The following is a 15,941-nucleotide window of genomic DNA, read 5'->3' as shown; positions in this document are numbered from 1 at the left end:
TAAACCGTTCACCGTTATGTGCTAAGTTGCTTCAGTTGTGTCTGACCCTTTGCAATCCCATGGACTGTAGCTCGCCAGGCTCCTCTTACCCCAAAATTTCCCAGACAAGAATACTGGAGTGAGTTGCCATTTCCTATTCCAGGAGATCTTTGACCCAGGGATCGAAGCCAAGTCTTTTGCATTGGCAGGAAGGTTCTTTACCCCTGAGCCACCAGTTCAGTTCAGTTCAGTTCAGTCGCTCAGTCATGTCCGACTCTTTGCAACCCCATGAATCACAGCACGCCAGGCCTCCCTGTCCATCACCAACTCCCGGAGTTCACTCAAACTCATGTCCATCGAGTTGGTGATGCCATCCAGCCATCTCATTCTCTGTCGTCCCCTTCTCTTCCAGCCCCCAATCCTTCCCAGAATCAGAGTCTTTTCCAGTGAGTCAACTCATTGCATGAGGTGGCCAAAGTATTGGAGTTTCAGCTTTAGCATCAGTCCTTCCAATGAACACCCAGGAGAAGCCCTTAAATAAATATAGAGATTTTTAAAAATCTTAAGTAAAAGATAAAAAATACAAATGACAAAATATTATGATGTACTTTATTTTATCATGTTTTTTCCTTAGTAGTCTCTTAGATAGAGAAAGATCTTATGATCTATGATGTTGTAGTCAGGCATTCCGGGAAACAAACTCACTCAGAAGGTCAATGCAGATAGTGAAGTTCAGTTTATTATACCAGCGGGCCCAAGGCAGAGTCTTATCTTAGCCAAGGACCCCGACTAGTTTTTGTGAAAACCTTATATACCCTAAGTGTATGTGCTCAAACCCACCTCCCCAAATTCTGTGAAACTAGTCTGAACAAAGGAAAAGAAAGATACAATCAAAGTTAACCTGTGATTCGTATGCCTTAAGCCTAGGTAGTTAACAGTGGACAATTATCAATAAGCCTGTGGTCATACCCCAATAAACATAATAGAATTTATGATTCTATTTGGTTACACAGATAATTAGGGTATTCGTTTACACAGCAAAGAGTCTAGGTACGAGTTCTGGGGTTCCTCCATCCGGAGGGTCTGGTTTTCCAGTTGGTATGTCGTTTCCATAGATACTGGGCATATAGCTCAAAGTCCATAGTCCAGCCCAAGATGGAGTCCTTCTTTCAAGATGGAGCCTGTTCTGTCTGTTTTCTCCTTCAATGTCACCTTATATTAAATAGCATTGTGGTAATATTTTCATCCTGTTGCAGAAACCAATAATCGAGAAACCACACACCACATTCGAAGAGTTGGAGAACTCAGGTTTATTACGCCGGCAGGCCCAGAGGAGTTAACACTCAATGCTCTGAGCCCCAGACAAAGGGATTACAGAGTTTTTATAGACAGACTATAGTGGGCAACACTAGCTGCTAATAAGCTGGTTTAAACTAGGGGTTTCACATGCATGGGAACAGCAGTCAAGATGGGGAGGGTATGCCTGACCTTGACATTGACAGGCATGATTAAGCAGGTTGGCAGGGGCTGGGCAATTGCAAAGAGCAGAACGAGGGTGAGTGAGATAAGCTCCACTTTCTAGTATTGTAAGTCCCCACTTTCTGAGACTATGTGACCTACGTGATCCAGACTTTGCAAGGAGCAGGCTGAGTTACAGAGGCAGAACGAACAAGCAGGAGGTTATGTAAAATTTTAACTTTTGTCTTCATTCTCACCTCTTGATGCTTCTATCACTCATTGTAGAAAGCATCATCTCATGTTTTGGTAGGACATCCAGAGTGACTCATCGTTTAGGGGGCTATATTGAGCTATCACCATTTGTAATTTTGTGGATTCAATCCGAGAGGTTATGAACCAGGTAATTGCATTGAGAATATAAGAGCCAAACAGGAGTGCCACAAAGAGTATGAAGAGAGGACCTATTAAAGGGAGAAGCCACGATGCCCAGCTCCAGATATTGTTTCACTTACCCCAGGAATTAGCTAGCTTCTCTCTCCTTTTTATGATTTGTTCCCTTAGCTGTTGGGCCATGTCCCTGACTATTTCTGATTGGTTTACATAAAAGCAGCATTCTTCATTGAAGAAGAGGCAGAGTCCCCTCTTTTCACCTCTCAGTAGGTCTAGGCCTCTCCTATTCTGTAAAACCACCTCAGCCAGGGTGTCTAGTTGGTTTTGTAATGAAGAGCACAGCAATAATCCAAATTATGGATAGAGGCCAGGGTTGACAATGAAAATCCATTATTTCAATATCCAGATCCTCAATCTTCCACCGTGTGTTGACCAGCCAGCTGCCAGAGTGTGGCTGGAGCAAGGCTGAAGAATCCTCAAGCTTCTGCCATGCATTGACTAGGTCCACTTCCAGTGTGACTAGAGCAGGGCTCAGCATCCTTTGTGGGTGAGGGTTGTTGTCTTTGGAACCGGACCTTGAGGTTTTTGGGGTCCTGACTGCTTTCCAGGTGTCCTCATTGCAGGAAGCTGCTGCCTTCTTGACTCTGGTGTGATGGATACAAGGGATGACACCTATAACTCTAACAACAGTAGGGGTTGCCAGGACAACCGTGTGAGGGCCTGTCCAAACTGATAGAAGTGGTTCCTTTTTTCAGTCTTTAACCCATATCTCATCTCCTGGCTGATAGGGATGAATCCAATTGCCCAGAGGAATGGATGCCCTTCCTAAGATTTCTCAAGCAATATGGCAGAATACTTTTCCCAGGGCCTGGAGGTGTTGGGACAGCTCCAGATCAGCTAGTTGTTGGTGGTCTCTCTTGAGCTTTTCTATCACTGAGGGTGATCTGCCATATAAGATCTCAAAGGGAGAATAGCCTGAGGACCTCGGAGTACATTTACGGAGAGAGGTAAGAGTCCACAGAATGATAAGGCAGCTTGTTCCAGCATTGTCTGGGTGTTGGCCAGGGAATATTCTTGTCATACTACTACTCAGAGAAACAAACTTAACAAGAAAGATATATGGCCCAAAGATTAATAGAAGTAGGAAAGGTGTTGTGGGGCTAGCCAGGAGAACCAAGCCTAGATATTGGTTCATGACTTCAGTGTTTATCTAAAGGTCCGTCTAGTGAAAGCTATGGTTTTTCCAGTGGTCATGTATGGATGTGAGAGTTGGACTATAAAGAAAGCTGAATGTTGAAGAATTGATGCTTTTGAACTGTGGTGTTGGAGAAGATTCTTGAGAATCCCTTGGATAGCAAGGAGATCCAACCAGTCCATCCTAAAGGAAATCAGTCCTGAAAATTCACTGGAAGGACTGATGCTGAAGCTGAAACATCAATATTTTGGCCATCTGATGTGAAGAACTGACTCATTTGAAAAGACCCTGATGCTGGGAAAGATTGAAGGCAGGAGGAGGAGGGGACAACAAACGATGAGATGGTTGGATGGCATCACCAGCCCAATGGACATGAGTTTGAGTAAGCTCTGGGGGTTGGTAATGGACAGGGAAACATGGCGTGCTGCAGTCCATAGGGTCACAAAGAGTCGGACACAACTGAGCAGCTCAATCGGACATGACTGAACTGAACTGAACTGGACGTATGGGAAGATGCAAGAATTTGGACTCATAAAAATTTTTACCTGAGAACATTTGACTATCTGAAGGCCTGTTTTCCTGGTTTTTCCCAGAGCACAGAGTGCCTTATTTTTGTCCCTGAACTCCTTTCAAGGGGTATTGAAGTTCAGCATCTTGTAGTGGTCATGATTTAATCTTTGTAGAGACAGCTGGCAAGGGCAAACTTCCAGTCAGCAGGGCACCTTCATAGCCATGAAGGGGCCATGACCATGTTTTGGGGGCATTTCATGATCACTATGTCCTGTGGTGCTGGGAAGGCTCATTCCCAGGTCTAACACAGATTCCACTAACAGGCCACTAACTGTGTTGTCACTAGACCAGGCCTTGTAAGTAGTAAAAGTCTCTGGACCATACCTGTCTCAGTAGCCTCTTGGTCCAGGAACATATTTATTCTTGTTGCTTCTTCCCATATCTAGAGTTACATTGTTATAATTATTGATCTCATACAGAACTGCATATCAGCATTTTATCACAGCCTCAGTCACACATTTGGTAATGTAAGAAATAATCTTCTGAAGCAAGCTACATAGAAAATAATACAGCTAGCAATTATTAGTAAGGTCACAAGCAAGAATTTAAGTCAGGATCTTTCATTGGGTATAGCCTGGTATACCCAGGTCATCTGACTCAGTTAAATGATTATAGCCAAGTGTTCATCTCCTGGTTGTACATCATGGAGCATCTGACCTTTATCCAAAGATTGGTTATTGAGGTAAGCTTTAGAAACAACCTTAGCTTGTCTTTTTTAATAACTTAATTAAATCTTTTAGCAATATAATATAACAAGAAACTATTTCAGAAGTGAGAATTAGTAAGCACAGACCTTAATTAACAAAACTAGAACTTTACATTCAGTGAAAAATATATTTTTCTTTTTGGGGAACTCATTGTGAGGGCATTAGCAAGGGAAGGCTTTGACCCATCAAATGCAAATTAGGTCTGTCAGGGAGCTGGGAAAAGCCAAGTGGTTGTCTTAGATTTCCCATAGCTCTATCTCTTTGATTTTAGCTGTTGTTTAGCCATTTTTAATTTCCTGGAAGTACTTGGATACAATCTTAAAAACAACAGAATGATCTCTGTTCGTTTCCAAGGCAAACCATTCAATATCACGGTAATCCAAGTTTATACCCTGACTTCAGTAGTGCTGAAGAAGCTGAAGTTGAACTGTTCTATGAAGACCTAAAAGACCTTCTAGAACTAACACCCAAAAAAGATGCCCTTTTCATTATAGGGGACTGGAATGCAAAAGTAGGAAGTTAAGAAACACCTGGAGTAACAGGCAAATTTGGCCTTGGAGCACAGAATGAAGCAGGGAAAAGGCTAATAGAGTTTTGCCAAGAGAATGCACTGGTCATAGCAAACACCCTCTTCCATTAACACAAGAGAAGACTCTGCACATGGACATCACCAGATGGTCAACACCAAAATCAGATTATATTGATTATATTCTTGGCAGCCAAAGATCAAAACCCTCTATTCAGTCAGCAAAAATAAGACTGGGAGCTAACTATGGCTCAGATCATGACCTCCTTATTGCCAAATTCAGACTTATATTGAAGAAAGTAGGGAAAACCACTAGATTATTCAGGTATGACCTAAATCAAACCCCTTATGATTATACAGTGGAAATGACCAATAGATTTAAGGGATTAGATCTGATAGACAGAGTGCCTGATGAACTATGGATGGAGGTGCATGACATTGTACAGGAGATAGGGATCAAGATCATTCCCAAGAAAAAGAAATACAAAAAAGCAAAATGACTATCTGAGGAGGCCTTACAAATAGCTGTGAAATGAAGAGAAGTGAAAAACAAAGAGAAAAGGAAAGATATACCCATTTGAACGCAGAGTTCCAAAGAATAGCAAGGAGAGATAAGAAAGCATTCCTCAATGATCAGTGCAAAGAAATAGAGGAAAACAATAGAATGGGCAAGACTAGAGATCACGTCAAGAAAATTAGAGATACCAAGGGAACATTTCATGCAAAGAGGGGCTCAATAAAGGACAGAAATGGTATGGACCTAACAGAAGCAGAAGATGTTAAGAAGAGGTGGCAAGAATACACAGAAGAACTATAGAAAAAAGATCTTCATGACCCAGATGATCAGGATGGTGTGATCACTCACCTAGAGCCAGACATCCTAGAATGTGAAGTCAAGTGGGCCTTAGGAAACATCACTAGGAACAAAGCTAGTGGAGGTGATGGAATTCCAGTTGAGATATTTCAAATCCTAAAAGATGATGCTGTGAAAGTGCTGCACTCAGTATGCCAGTAAATTTGGAAAACTCAGCAGTGGCCACAGGACTGGAAAAAGTCAGTTTTCATTCAATCCCAAAGAAAGGAACCCAAAGAATGTTCAAACTACCACAAAATTGCATTCATCTCACACACTAGTAAATTAATGCTCAAAATTCTCCAAGCCAGGCTTCAACAATACTTGACCCGTGAACTTTCAGATGTTCAACCTGGTTTTAGAAAAGGCAGAGGAACCAGAGATCAAATTGCCAAAATCTGCTGGATCATCGAAAAAGCAAGAGAGTTCCAGAAAAACATCTATTTCTGCTTTATTGACTATGCCAAAGCCTTTGACTGTGTGGATCACAACAAACTGTAAAATTCTGAAAAAGATGGGAATACCAGAACATCTGACCTGCCTCTTGAGAAATCTGTATGCAGGTTTTGAAGCAACAACTAGAACTAGACATGGAACCACAGACTGGTTCCAAATAGGAAAAAGAATATGTGAAGCTTGTATATTGTCACCCTGTTTATTTAACTGATATACAGAGTACATCATGAGAAATGCTCAGCTGGATGAAGCACAAACTGGAATCAAGATTGCTGGGAGAAATATCAGTAACCTCAGATATGCAGATAACACTACCCTTATGGCAGAAAGTGGAGAACTAAAGAGCCTCTTGATGAAAGTGAAAGAGGAGAGTGAAAAAGTTGGCTTAAAGCTCAACATTCAGAAAACTAAGATCATGGCATCCAGTCCCATCACTTCACGGCAAATAGATGGGGAAACAGTGGCAAGCTTAATTTTTTGGGCTCCAAAATCACTGCAGGTGGTGACTGCATCCAAGAAATTAAAAGACGCTTACTCCTTGGAAGGAAAGTTAAGACCAAGCTAGACAGTATATTAAAAAGCAGAGACATTACTTTGCCAACAAAAGTCCATCTAGTCAAGGCTATGGTTTTTCCAGTAGTTATGTATGGATATGCAAGTTGGACTATAAAGAGAGCTAAGTGCTAAAGAATTGATGCATTTGAACTGTGGTGTTGGAGAATACTCTTGAGAGTCCCTTAGACTGCAAGGAGATCCAACAAGTTCATCCTATAGGAAATCAGTCCTAACTTTTCATCAGAAGGACTGATGTTGAAGCTGAAGCTCCAGTACTTTGGCCACCTGATGTGAAGAGCTGATTCATTTGAAAAGACCTTGATGCTGGGAAAGATTGAAGGCAGAAAGAGAAGGGGATGACAGAGGATGAGATGGTTGGATAGCATCACTGACTCAGTGGGTGTGAGTTTGAGTAAACCCTGGTGACGGACAGGTAGGCCTGGCATGCTGCATTCCACGGGGTTGCAGAGTCAGACACAACTGAGGGACTGAACTGAACTGACTTTACTAAAGTAACAAAAAGATTTTAAAAACAAATATATATCACTTAAAGGCAAAGAAATTCATAATCTGTTATCAAAAGCTCCATTCTAAGAGAACTTTGTTCTCTCAACAGAGAGAAGACCAAATTCCAGTCTGGTACCAGCTTACTGTTAATAACAAAATCTGTTTATCTGCTTAATCTTAGAAAATCTTTCCCATAAATCTTGAAGAATTAGCAGTATTCTTCTAAAGGTATGAGAGTAAAACCAAAGAAGGCAAGTTTAAAATCTGATTCTATTGCAATTGACAAAGAAACCTGGTTATTACTGTGATATGTAATACTTTAATATGATAACTAGAATTATAATTGACCATATTTTATCAGGGCATATCAGATCTATAGGAATTTCACACAATTTTAGGCTATCTATATTAGTAACAACAACCATACAGTATAACCTGAAAAGATTTTTCACCCCTTCAACAGTACTTCCCATGTAATTTAACATGCCAATGAACCCAGATAGATTAACAGCTCTTTGGGACAGCTCTTTGGCCCTCTGAAGCATCCCAAAGTTAGCTAGAAGTCAAATTATTTAGGAAGTTTTAAGGATCAATATCAAAAGGGTTTATAACACTCAGTCAAGTAGGATTATATAAGTTACTATGAAATAATAGTTATTCACTTAGCCAAAGTTAACAACAGATTTCAAAGGTAGATATAGAACAGATCAATTAAGAGGTATAGAAACTTAAATCTATTATTAAAAGGAGTTCAGCATCTGAAAAAGTTATGTCCTCTTAAGAGAGACAAAAGCCAAATTCAAGTTTTGAACCAGCTTACTTTCAACTCATTTAGGTAAACTGAATTAAATTTATTTCAAACTTAGTCAGTCCAAACCATGAATGAAACTTTTTTTCAGGGTCCACTTTCCACAAACCTTTTAATCACTTTCTCTAACAGCCACCTGTAAGTCAAACCTACTTTCTTTACCCTTCATAAAATGGAATTTTATTTTTTTGTACTTTTTATATTAAAAATATACATCCTACTTTCTTATTAGATTAGCAAACAACATTAATACTATATATTTAATACTGAATATTTCCCATTTCTTGTGAATCTGGAGTTTATTTAGGTTAATTTTTCTTATATTTAGAATTGTTTGATTTGTAATTGCTTATTTTTCTTTCAGTTCAGTTCAGTCGCTCAGTCATGTCCGACTCTTTGCAATCCCATGAATCACAGCACGCCAGGCCTCCCTGTCCATCACCAACTCCCGGAGTTCACTCAAACCCACCTCCATTGAGTCGGTGATGCCATCCAGCCATCTCATTCTCTGTCGTCCCCTTCTCCTCCTGCCCCCAATCCCTCCCAACATCAGAGTCTTTTCCAGTGAGTCAACTCGTCACATGAGGTGGCCAAAGTATTGGAGCTTCAGCTTCAGCATCAGTCCTTCCAATGAACATCCAGGACTGATCTCCTAGATCAGACCTTTGCTTGTTGACTAGATGGACCTTTGTTGGCAAAGTAATGTCTCTGCTTTTTAATATGCTATCTAGGTTGGTCATAACTTTCCTTCCAAAGAGTAAGCGTCTTTTAATTTCATGGCTACAATCAGCATCCACAGTGATTTTGGAGCCCAAAAAAATGAAGTCTGACACTTTTTCCACTGTTTTCCCATCTATTTCCCATGAAGTGATGGGACCAGATGCCATGATCTTAGTTTTCTGTATGTTGAGCTTTAAGCCAACTTTTTCACTCTCCTCTTTCACTTTCATCAAGAGGCTTTTGAGTTCCTCTTCACTTTCTGCCATAAGGGTGGTGTCATCTGCATATCTGAGTTTATTGATATTTCTCCTGGCAATCTTGATTCCAGCTTGTGCTTCTTCCTACTTTTCTTTAGGCCATTTAAATTAAGATTCATTTACAACTTTAACAATATTATCAGAATAAAAGACATACACTGAGACATACAAATCCAGACAGACAGACTGACAGAGATCTTATAGTTTTCTGTTTGAGATTTAAAATATCTCCTTGACTCCTTTTCCTTCTTTGCTTGAAGTTCTAATTTTCCCAAGGCTGAGGTCTCAGACAAAGTTGGCTGTGTATTTCAAGGACATGGAAAGGGTTAACTTCAAGCTTTTCCCTAGGCAGGCCTTTTAACAAGCCAGTTGTTTTTTAATTGCATATGCAAAAAGAATTGGTTTCCCAGTCTCCAAAAAGAAAAAAATTTCTCTCACTCCCTTCAATCAGCAATCATGCACTCACTTTCAGAGGCTATCACAATGCCTCCCTTCTCGAGTCCCCAGGTTTCCTTAACTATTGCTCCCTCCTGGGAACTCCAAGGAGGGGATCAGTCTCCTCTTCTACCCGTTGGAGTAGGACCAGACTGGGGACGGGCCCTGGGGCCTTAACTTATCCTGTGGCTGTTCCTGGTGAGTTGATCCATCCCTCCAATGAGTCCAGTCAGGGCTCGGTCATCTGGAGAGTCGGAACACTGGTCTGAAAGAGAACCCAGAATACTGTCAGGTGGCACGCCTCCTCGTTCATTTTGGGGTTCCTTTGCTCCAGCCAGGCCGAGCCACCAGTCCGGCAACTCAAGGGGCTGGCATGGTTGGAGTCTCTCTGGGACCTCCAGAAATGTTGTAGAAACCAGTAATCGAGAAACCAAGCACCACACTTGGAGAGTTGGAGAATTCAGGTTTATTACACTGGTAGGCCCAGAGGAGTCAACGCTCCAAGCTCTGAGCCCCAAACAAAGGGGTTACAGAGCTCTATAAAAGCTACAGACTATAGTGGGGAACGCTAGCGGCTAATAGGCTGGTTTAAACTAGGGGTTTCACGTGCACGGAAACAGCAGTCAAGACAGGGAGGGTATGCCTGACCTTTACACCGACAGGCATGATTAAGCAGGTTTGCAGGGGCTGGGCAATTGCAAAGAGAAGGACAAGGATGAGTGAGATAAGCTCCAGTTTCTAGTATGGTAAGTCCCCATTTTCTAAGACTATGTCACCTACATGATCCAGAATTTGCAAGGAGCAAGCTGAGTTACAGAGGCAGAATGAGCAGGAGGTTATGCAAAATTTTAACTTTTCCTCTTCAATCCTTTCATCTTAAGGGATTTTTAAAAACCAAATAATTAAGAAAAAAATGATTCTGCATTATACTTGAGGGTTGAGGAGGTGGCTCTTATTACTTTTTAGTGTGCCTCTTGAGTATAATTGACCAGCGTCACCCAATAAGAAGAGTATAAAAACAGAACTATGATATGATATAATAATATAACATTATATTTTACTATAGTGTTCATGCTTCCACAAAGCTTTCAGGTAAAATAAAATACTACTCTCTTTAATTAATTCTTCTTTTATTACTTATCACTATTGTGTGCCAGAACACAAGAAAAGTATTTCCACCACCAAGATGTCATTTTACCAAACAAGATAAATTAAAATGTGAATAAAACTCAGTACCTTCCCTAAAAAGACTGGTTTCTACAGTGCTACTGTTAACTAGAACTCAATTTCCTAATGAAAAACAAATTGTTCACCTTCTGGGAAATAATTTCTCATTTGTAAATTCGCTCAACATTTACAAAAAGCCTACAACATGTTAAGTCCACTCCCAGGTACTGGATACAAAGACAAATGAAGCGCGGTTGCTATGCCCAAGGGAATTATGACTTGTTCTCTGGTGGCTCAAATGGTAGAGTCTGCCTGCAATGCCAGAGACCTGGGTTCAATCCCTGGGTCAGGAAGATCCCCTGGAGAAGGAAATGGCAACCCACTCCAGTATTTTTACCCGGAAAATCCCATTAATAGAGGAGCCTGGCCGGCTACACCCCATGCAGTCGCAAAGAGTCAGACACGACTGAGCAACTAAGACACACACACACACACACACACACACAATATAAACATTAACAATACAGTTGACTCTTGAACAACCTGAGGGTTAAGGGCACCAACCCCCTGCTCAGTCAAAAATCCACAGGTAACTTTTGACTCCCCCTAAAACTTGACTACTAATAGCCTCCTGTTGACCATAAGCTTTACTGACAACACAAGAGGTTGATTAATAGGTATTTTGCATGTTACATGTATCATGGCCTGTATTCTTACAGTAAAGCCAGCTAGAGAAAAGAAAATCAAAATGAAGAGAAACACACTTAAGATACTGCTCTATATTTATCAGTAACAGAAGCTTGCCAGATGCATTGTCAGTACCTATATCATATGTTTATATAATACAAAAGAACATAGGTGGTTTATGTATTACTAACACTTGACATCAAAAAATAAAAGACAATGTGAAAAAGAAATCCATGTTTATTTATGGACATAATGATCTGTGTATTGATAATGAAGAGGTAGCACTATGATTGCTTCATGATAGACTAGAGTCACCGATATGATCGCTCAGAACCCAACTGATACACTAATGAGTAACAGTTATAACCATTTTTTGCATGCAGTACCCCAGCCATATTCAGAATACAGTATTGGAAACATTATTACATTTTAATAAACCTCCTGTGCTAATAGACTGTTATGCAGTTTCTCCAGTTAGGAAAGAGAGAGGCATACTGTCCAGTAAGGTAATTCTTTAAAAACAAAGTTATAAAACAATAAGAAAGCTAACACATTATCCATTACGCTGTTAATTATCACTGTTAATTACACTATTGATTATCAACTAACACATTATCAATTATTTTTCATTAAACATCACTCCCCTTATGCCTGCATAAGGCTGGACTATTCACTTCAGTACCAGTCTTGCACGGTGTTCCAACACAATGAATATCAGGTGATGATGACGATGACACAGAAACGTGTTATTAAGTTCTTGCCTCACAGGTACTGGATTTTCACATGAAGACATTCACACACCTAGCACACAAATCTCCTAAAATGCACTGGGAATTTTTGATCAGTATGCAATAGATGGATCAGATGCATCACATAAAGAGCTAAATCCTTATGGAATCTGTCACAACACTGCTTCTGTTTTATGTTTTGGTTTTTTGGCCACAAGGCATGTTGGATCTTAGCTCCCCAACCAGGGATCAAATCTGAACCCCTGCACTGGAAAGTGAAGTCTTAACCTGCCAGGGAAGTCCCATACATTCTCTGATAATTTATTTTTTTTCTTTCAAGGTTTTATTGTTTGCATATGTTTATAACACTTGTTTAAGTCTACTGCATTGCAGGCAGATTCTTTATCAACTGAGCTACAAGGGAAGCCCTGCTGCTGCTGCTGCTGCTGCTAAGTTGCTTTAGTCATGTCCAACTCTGTGCGACCGCATAGACGGCAGCCCACCAGGCTCCACCGTCCCTGAGATTCTTCAGGCAAGAACACTGGAGTGGGCTGCCATTTCCTTCTTCAATGCATGAAAGTGAAAAGTGAAAGTGAAGTCGCTCAGTCGTGTCCGACTCTTTGCGACCCCATAGACTGCAGCCTACCAGGCTCCTCCGTCCATGGGATTTTCTTGGCAAGAGTACTGGAGCCCTAACTCTACTAAAAACAAAATTGAAGAGAGGAAGCATGAGATTTCCAGAACCGGGATTAATTGTGAACATATTGGAAGAAAAGACCTATTAGAACAGAGAGGCAATAGGTGTGACTCACACACTCAGTGTGATTGATATTGACCGTCTAACCAGCTCCTGTCGTTAGAGTTCAGGTAGGGTGCTCACCTAGGCTTAGCGAGACCCAGCACGGGGCAGTGGGCACCGCAGGCACACACCTGTGAGCAGGTCACCCTGATGCTAAACTCATCCTCTGTGTGCTGAAGCACAAGATGATTTTCAGTTTTCTTCACTTTATGAAGGAAAATCCATATGTCAGACTTTTTCCTATGGAAGGGATTTTAACTGGGCAATCTGGTTCTATAAGAAAACAGCAGCCAACATGTTAGATATTTTGTATCAGCATATCATAAACAGAAATGCACAGCTCGCTTTTTTGTATATTTGCATTTAAAATAAAACAGCTGTTGTACATCTAAACTTGTTTTAAGAGAGGGATTTTAATACACTTTATATAACTTTTACAATATTATTCTTTCCAACAATTCAGCTTTTAAGAGATTAAAATGATGGAGTGTTTGAACATATACATTTGTGTTGTTTTGAAAGTAAAGTACAGAGTGTTGATTTTGCAGTGTGGCATTTTTATGTGTAACTTGAGGCAACATCCTGACTTCGCTCTTCCTCTCAGCACAGTTGGCAAAAGCTGGGGGCTTTGGCATCATCAGTGGAGGGATAGCTGGGGAGTCAGAGCGTGACCAATAATCACACTGATCGTATTGGCTTGGGGGTTCCCTGATGGCTCAGTTGGGTAAAGAATCTGCCTGCAATGCAGGAGACACAGGAGACATGGTTCAATCCCTGGGTCAGGAAGATCCCCTGGAGAAGGAAAATGGCAACCCACTTCAGTATTCTTGCCCGGAAAATCCCATGAATCAAGGAGCATTTGTGGGCTACAGTCACAAAGAGATCACAAGAGTCGGACATGACTGAGCAACTTTTCACGCATATATTGATTATATATTCATGTGGGCCTTATATGAAATAAAATATTTAGAGGAAATACAAAGTAGATTTGCAAACCTTTAAAAATCAAAGTACAATCCTTGAAAAAGAAAGTCTATAATTAAAATTGAATAATCTAATTATAATTTGAACGTCAGTGAATCCATAGGGAATGAAAAGTGTCAAGGATTTTTGACACTTACCAGTTCTTGCTTTCTTTTCTTCTTTTCAAGGAGATGACAAAATTTGTATGAGCGTGTTTTTTACCCTAACCTGAGTGTCAATGTTATCATTAAAGTTGTTCATAATTTGGAAGTTGAATTCAATACCAGGAGAATAAATGACAGAAATTAATAAGAAAATGATATTCTAATAATCAGGAAATTCAAATGATCCAAAAGCTTAAATGTTTACAGAAAAGAAAAAGATGTCATTTATTCATTCAGAAAATAATTCCTAAGGTACCCTGACAGCAGCAGTAAGATAGAATTGTAATCCTCAGATGATGTCTGTAACTCAGAACCAGACACACCATCACCCACTCTCTCCTATCCAGCTACCAATGTGGTGGGCAGTGAGGACACTTAAGAGATGACACACATGGAGATGGCCTTTACCAGAGCAGGCAAAAAGCATCTTTATGGAGACAGAGTAAGCCACTCGTGTGTGTGAGTGTGTGCGCATGTACTCTCAGGCAAGTTCATCATTTTGCGACTCGATGGACTGTAGTCCTCCAGGCTCCTCTGTCCATGGGATTCTCCAGGCAAGAATACTGGAATGAGTAGCCATACCTTTCTCCGGAGATATTCCTGACCCAGGAATCGAACCTGTGTCTGCTGCACTGCAGGCACCTTCTTTATTCCGCTGAGCCATCAGGAATGCCCCCAAAATCATCACTACAAAGTCAGAATAACAAGTCACTTGTGCTACATTGTAGACTTATATGTTTAAAAATGTGCTTGTTTTTATCCATTGATGTAGACCTTTTATAATGTATGCATTCAAACTCTGAATTGTTGGGGAAAATGTCATAAAAGTTATATAACCAGCTGGTGAGATTCCACTTGTGTCAACAGGTGGGCAAACACAGAATAACCTTTTTTTTTTTTTTTAATTCTCGGAAAGAATAATGATGATCTGAAATTTCTGCAGACCCTCCTCTAGTCAGGGAAGTGAACACAGCTGAAAACACAATCCATTTTGAATCATTCTGAAAGATTTGCAGAATTTACATAAATCCAGCAGGGGACTGTACTAACTGTGTGTTAGCAACAGTATCTATATTTTATGGCTTTCTGTTATGCAAAAATATTCTTCAAAAGATATATTTAAGTCTCAAGAATTTTTTTAAAAAATCACAAGTGCCATGTATATGTAAGAGGTACACGCAAAGACTCCACCTGTAGGTTGAAAGTGAAAGCAAAAGCAAAAGTCATTCAGTCATGTGCAACTCTTGTGCGAGCCAGTGGACTGTAGTCCATGGAATTCTCTAGACCAGAATAGTGGAGTGGGTAGCCTTTCCCTTCTTTAGGAGATCTTCCCAACCCAGGGATTGAACCCAGGTCTCCCACATTGCAGGCGGTTTCTTTACCAACTGAGCCATAAGGGAAGCCCAAGAATACTGGATGGGCATCACCGACTCTGTGGACATGAGTTTGAGTGTACTCCGGGAGTTGGTGATGGACAGGGAGGCCTGGCGTGCTGTGATTCATGGGGTCGCGGAGAGTCGGACACGACTGAGCGACTGAACTGAACTGAACTGAACTGAGCCTATCCCTTCTCCAGGGTATCTTCTTGACCCAGGAATTGAACTGGGGTCTCCTGCATTGCAAGCGGATTATTTACCAACTGAGCCGTGAAGGAAGCCCACATAGGTTATATACTTCAATTTTTTGCATACCTTGTATTTTATGTATTGAGAAACAAGTCCTATCTCTGGACACTAACCCTAACCATTAACAAAAACCACTTAATACTTTTTCAAACAATTAAAAATTTCATAATAGTTAGTAGCTATAAAATATGTAATCTCTCAGGTGGGATGTCCTTGACTGTAAGTAAAATAAACCTCCATTTCATTTTGGCTTAAAACATAAGGTCATTAATTACTTCCCAAACAGAAAGTCTAGAAATATGACCCCTCCAATGATGTTCAAACCCACTCCTCTGCACACTTTTGACTTTGTCCTCCTATGTGCTGGCCTCATCCTACGTCTCCAATCATCA

This window comes from Moschus berezovskii, chromosome 16 (genome assembly GCF_049115385.1).
Source record: "Moschus berezovskii isolate FMDL1 chromosome 16, NW_MosBer_1.0, whole genome shotgun sequence".
Lineage (NCBI taxonomy): Eukaryota > Metazoa > Chordata > Mammalia > Artiodactyla > Moschidae > Moschus > Moschus berezovskii.
The sequence above is the reverse complement of the archived record's forward strand: the minus strand, read 5'-3'. Positions refer to the sequence as shown.